Source organism: Odontesthes bonariensis, chromosome 15 (genome assembly GCF_027942865.1).
Source record: "Odontesthes bonariensis isolate fOdoBon6 chromosome 15, fOdoBon6.hap1, whole genome shotgun sequence".
NCBI classification, from domain to species: domain Eukaryota; kingdom Metazoa; phylum Chordata; class Actinopteri; order Atheriniformes; family Atherinopsidae; genus Odontesthes; species Odontesthes bonariensis.
Genome location: NC_134520.1, coordinates 8431495 through 8438207, shown reverse-complemented (window position 1 = coordinate 8438207; position 6713 = coordinate 8431495).

Here is a 6713-nt window from a genome sequence, read left to right as displayed (position 1 = left end):
GGGCGGGACAGGAAGTTGAATAACTTTTGATTTTTCGGTTAAAAAATAAGCATTTCTTGCATTTTGCGACTACGGAGGTCACCGTTTTCAACTTCAAGCGTTCTGATAGATCATGTAAACTCTTAAAATGCCAAAAAGTAGGACTTTACGTATGACAACAACAAATCTTGCAGACTGCAGCTTTAAGGATCGGGTTGTTCTCCCTGCACCCGTCCACCAGCTGCTCCCCCTCCTCTCAGTAGGCCATGTCTTTATTAGCCGCTTTTGGACAGAGTAGTTATAGGAACGTAGTTATCAGAACTGTCCTACTCGAATTTCGTTCTGATAACTGTCCTTCTGTTTTAGTCTGCATTCGCACATGAGTCGGGACCAGGTCGGGACTGATGCGGCGCGCGCAGCCGTCTGCGTCAGTGACATGTTAGCCGTTAGCCGTTTAGCGCTACATTCAAAAACAAAACAAAACAGAAAGTAAGGAGAGACGAAAAAACAGCACAAAGAAGCTAATATGGAGAGCGGGGAGGCCACCATGTTCATGGTCTGCGTGATGGTGATATTAATCATGGACGATCGCATCAGGCGTCTAATATCGAGGCTTGAAAAGCACACAGAGAGAGTCAGGAGATGATACTTTTTCATTTCATGAAGGAAGAAAGGAGAGCAGAGCGCTGCAGACAAAGGAGACAAAGTGTAAGTTTAACTTATTAAACACCCGCAGGTTCTGTCTGTGTGGTATGATGAAACAATTCTCAGCCGTGATAGCATGACAAGGGGCGTAGCTACCGACCACCACACACCTCCGTCATATTCGTTCTATAGAACCATGAAAAGACCCGACCTCGGAGAAGGAGCTAAATAGTTATAGGAACTAAGGGAGATAGCCCCGAGTTCCTGTATGTCCGAACACGGGAGAAAACGGCCCCGCGGATTAAAAGGTTATTAGAACTGCCAAAGGTTCCTACAGTCCGAAAGCGGCTATTGTCCCTGATGAGGCCCATCACTGTTGTGTCGTCCGCAAACTTCCCAATGTGGTTTATGGCAGAGCTGGGGACACAGTCGTGCATCATCAGGGTGAACAGGAGGGGTCTCAGGCTCTGTTTACATTAATTAATTTCACCATTTCTTCGTGTCGGCGTCTTGCAAACTATTTACATTTACACACAAACGGGGATCGGCTGATTCGCTAGTCACATGACTAATCAGCCATCACATCACATGATCGCCCTTGCTTTATTATTTATTATGCTTTATTATTTATTCTTTATTATTTATTCTTCGGCGACAACAACTTGGTCCACGAAATTGTCCCACCATGCGCTGCTTCTTCCCGGTCTAACCCAAAAGCGGCGCTCCATGTACGGCTTGCGTTGCTGCAGTGGCTGGGTTCTCATCATAAAAGCTTGTTCAATCTGGCGCCTCCTTGCCACGTATTGTTGTGCACAGCGTACTACCAGCAGTAGGACATGGAGCAGGCTCCCATGCTGATCGTGGTTGTCCATGATTTCCATATTCTTCTCGATGACACGAATAGAAAGGAAGTGTGTAACTGAAGTGAAGCACGCCTGTTTGTTTTTAGTTTCCCAGCACTCAAGTCACATGACCAACGATAACAGCGAATCAGGGAGGAGTACGTCCGCAGTAGCTAGAGCTCAGCACTGCGGATCCTCGTTTCTCCCCGTTTACAACTGCTAAAATCAGCATCGTATGCGAATGCTTACGTGGGCTCCGGCGTCTTTGAATCCTTCCACCTATGAAGTCGTATTCCAGTATTTTAATGTAAATGGACAGTGCATCCGCGATAGAAACGATATAGAAACAGATTAGTATAAATGGCACCTCAGAACACAGCCCTGAGGAGAACCCATGCTGAGGGTGATGACACTGGAGGTGTTCCTTCCGACGCGCACTGACTGAGGTCTGTCAGTGAGGAAGTCCAGCCCCCAGTTGCACATTGGTCCAAGATTTTCCAACAGCCGCTGAGGGATGATGGTATTGAACGCTGAACTGAAGTACAGAAAAAGCATCCGCACATGAATGTTCTTCTCCTCCAGGTGAGCGAGGCTCAAGTGGAGAACAGAGGAGATGGCCTCCTCAGTGGAGCGGTTGGGCCGGTAGGCAAACTGTGAGGGGTCGAATATGGGGGCGGGACTACCAGGGTTAGCAATGCTAGGTGGCTCCACATCGACTAAAGGGTGCTGTTTCGGTCCCAGTTTACTCTGTAAATGTGGAAAACATGGCAGTAAAATCACATGAAAATCAAATCACGAGTTTCTGTGGGTTCAGCACATGGCACTCTTAAACACTGTACAACCTACAACCAAAAGCATGAACAGGCAGACTAAAAATGAGCACACTATCACTGAGATGTAGAAAAAAAAGAAACTTTGGACCAAGATGACAAAGGAAAAAAAATTCCTGACACCTCAAGAAACTCTTTGGAATTTTGTCAGGTAATGCTGACAAAATTCCAAAAAAGCTTTTAACAAACTTGTGGGCTCCATGCAGTTTAGGTGCTGCTGTTATAAAAGCAAAATGAGTGTAGTCAAATACAGAGGTGAATAAATTCACATGTGTTTGTCACAAGTTACACACAAACGAGATTTAAACGAGATAATCAACATTAGCTCAAAGTAAACTGTCTAGCCCTGGAATTATAATTTATTTTTAACAAAGAGAGACATGGTTTTCCACTCCAAGATCTGTCAACCTGTCCCTTAGAGGGTTATTACAGCATATTGTTACTTATCTGCTTATTTTGAAAGGAATGTTAGGATTTTCTAACAGACAACAGGAATGTACAATTCAATCTTGTCCTAATTTATGTGCAAGTGGCTTCAATAAAAGGAAATGTTTCAACAATAGATACCACCATAGATGTTAATGGAACAAAATGTTGGACACACCTCTCTGTATAATACAAGGCAAATCAACTTACCACAAACTACAGCTTCCAACAAGACCATAAAGGTGCCACCTCTGTGATTCATTCTCAAAACTGGGATTACTGTGGGGCTGTTTCATTAGTTTTAGCTAAATTTATACTCAAACTGACAGCTGAATGTATGCCTCCAATCAGTAAAGGTACTACATATGTATACAGTATTTTCATATCTTGTCAGTGTATACTGGCTCAGGAGTATCAGAGTTGTCCACTCTGTGATAGATTCCCCCTCAACAAGAGGCTCTGGACTGTATCAGCCAGTGTCTGGTCTCTTCATTGTTTAGTAGTTACAGTTTAAATCGTGTTGCTTTGGAATTGAGGAGATGGAAAGATTTGTCATCAACAGTTGTAACAAGCTAAAAGTGTTTAAAAAAGCCGCCCAACACCCTTCCTTTATAGTGAACACATGGAGAAGTGGAGTACAAAGATTCAGTGATTTCCAGAGTTTTATGCTATGGTGGAAGGTTGTGAGATCATAATCCAATCATAATGAGATATTTTGTACTTTTGTGTAGTTGAGTGTTTTCTTTCTCCGTTATTTCATATTACTATTTTGTCATATTTTAGAATAGTGGACTTTGTAGAACACTTCATTCATTTGAGCGCTAGAGGCTACAGCAGTCCTAATTTTCCTCAGATTTAGATATAACATCAAAGAGATCATATTATGCTTATGGGAAGAAAAAGAAAATCTCTAAATACTTACAACAAGATAATAGCTATGATTCCATCCAATCCTCAAACAATTTTTAAGTGAACTTTTCAAAATATTTCATTGCAAGAAAAAGGCATGCTCATTTCTATGACCTCATCCACAACTTCAAAATAGACACAAACAAGAAAAGCAACACCAGAGAAGTTTGCGAACCTTAAAACTATGTGAACAACAACCACAATAGTCTCTTCTAAACTATCAAATTGAATCTTAGACCCAATTCCAACCAGACTGTTCAGGGAGATTTTCCCCTTAATCGTCTATATTGGATTTGATCAATCTGTCTTTGCTGACAGGCTATGTACCACAGATTTTGAAGGTGGCTGTAATCAAACCTCTTGATTCAGAAGTGTTAGTTAATTATTAACCTAAATCAAATCTTCCTTTCATGCCTAAACTTCTTGAGAAAATTGTTACACATAAATAATCTGTTTGAAGAGTTTCAGTCAGAATTCAGAGTGCATCATAGCACAGAAACAGCACTGGTGAAAGTTACCAATGATCTTCTCTTAGCCTCTGATAGCGGACTTGTGACTGTGCTTTTCCTGTTGCATCTCAGTGCTGCATTTGAATTGATCGAGCACAGCATTCTATTCCAGAGGCTTGAACATGTTATTTGGATTAAAGGAACTGCATATGGCTGGTTTAAAGACACGGTTGGTAATCCTGTTCAGAAACACATTTTGTAATACTGGGTGAAATGGTCCGTGTATCCTGAGAGAAATCTATACAAGATGTATTTAGAAAAAGGGACGAAAATAATCAGACCTCTGTGGCAGCTGCAGGACTGAGAAAAAGCTGACCAATCCGATTGGAGCGCCTACAAAAAACCAATCAGATGCCTCTGCTTTCTGCCTACGTCCCCCTCTGTCGGCTCCCTGCTCCGTGTGCGCACGCGGTTCTACCGGCTTTGGATGAAGCACTGACGGAATGGGGAGGGTGGGTGGAGCTTAGAGGAGGGGACACTTTCGAATCTTGCTAGCTCTCTTGCTAGCTCTCTAGGATTACCTACCATAGCTTTAAGTCATATCTATCTGATAGATTACACTTTGTTCATGTAAACGAAGAATCTTCCTCGCACACCAGAGTAAGTCATGGAGTTCCACCGGGTTCTGTGCTTGGACCAATTCTTTTCACTTTATACATGCTTCCATTAAAGCTGCCGTCGGCAGGTTTTCAAAATTCCGAGTCTAAAGTCAGAAAATTCGAACTGATACAACTTTCAGGTCCCTCCCCCAACCTGGACGAGGTTGTGCACGTGAGTTCACACCAGTGTGCGCGCACACAAGCTGGGGGCAGACTCACGCTCAGCATGGAAGACGTGGTTGGTGACTGTTCTGCTCAGATAATAGATAAATAATAAACCTAACGTGATTGGTTAACCCTCTAGACCCCAACAGAATTTTACAACAATGCTCCAGATTCCTGAGAATTCCGAAAGAAATGGGCAATTCGAGAAACATTTCAAATAACCAAGAATAACTTGAAAACTAATGACAAGTGTTCATTGTAAGTTTCTTTCTATTTAAAGATTGGAAATGGCTCTTTCAAATGATATGTGATCCGAATAATTCATTCATGTATTTCATAGACGACCATTGAACTGTATCAAAAAGGATATTTTGAGACTGAACAAATATTCACTCCTCTTTTTAACTTGAAATGGTTAGTTATAGTACTGTAGGCATATTTAAGTATTATTTTGCATAACATATCAACATCTCAGGTGATTCTGAACGACCTCAGTAATAATAAAATGAGAGTAAAGTGAATGTAATGAATTTGTTTTTATTGAAATTCAGTGTAATTTCCCCCCTCACCCCCTGCCATACACACACACACACACACACACACACACACACACACAAACACATATTTACACACATGCCTACATGTAATGTAAAGCGACCTTGGGTATCTTGAAAAGCGCTATATAAAACTAAGTTATTATTGTTATTATTATTATAGACGATAGGCTATAATGCAGAGAAATAGGGGCAGCTGTTTGGTAACCTTCCTCAGAGAAAAAAAGTTTGGGCCCACTTCAGAACTTCACTACAGTACCATGACAAGACTACCACAAACAATTTTCCACAAAATGTATTAAGTATTTCAAATACGTTTGCACAATTACATTTATAAGATCGAGTTGATCGTAGTCTAACTCTGGCAACCTAAATGCTGGGGCTATCACTTGGTGGACGAATGATGGTGACAGGTCCAGTTTGAAATTCTCGCATTATAATCAGGCACAACATCACTTGAAATGTTTGTTGATAGGCGCCTTACATAAACCGGGAAATATGTGTAGGCTACTTATACCAGGCAGGTAGTTAGATTACCAGTAGCAAACAAGGAGTTAGACTTTAAACAAAAATTCTACAGTTTTGTTCGACATTTCCTCTCCGGAGTTCAGCGTTTCGAGTTGCTCTTGCTAGCACTGTCACTGGATTACATCGCTAAATGAGGAAGGACTTGGATTTGGAAATTACTACTGCTATTACTACTATTTTGGGATATTCAATGGTAACCAACAGATAAGGTAATGATCATCATCATCTTTGCTTTATTATCTATTAGTTTAGGTGTAGTCTGTAGTATGCTCTGTTGAAGGACACTGACCGGCAAGCTCGCAAATAACTAACGATAAATCAGCTGGAGTTAGCATGGCTAATCAAAACGGCTGTAGGTGACAAGGTTGGCCACTACGTCTCAAATTTAGGTTGTACATCTATCTAAATCACATTTACAACTTACGTTAGTGTCACTGAAATCCGAGTCGGACAATTGCGAACCGGTGCAAATTACCAGGTAAACATCCGCGGTCTTTTTGGAGCTGTCATTTTCTTGATCTTGATTTTCTTGAATTGAGTGGCTGAGGTAATCGAGTGATAATGAACGAAGCTGGTAGCTACAAAGTAATACTTGGCACACTGTGAACCAATATCAAACATAACTACAGTAGATAGCACAATTAGCCGGCTAGTGAAGCTGCGCCCAAACGCAGAACCTCCGCTCTCATATCAGTCTCAACTGCGGCCAAGAGAAATCCCTCAAAAA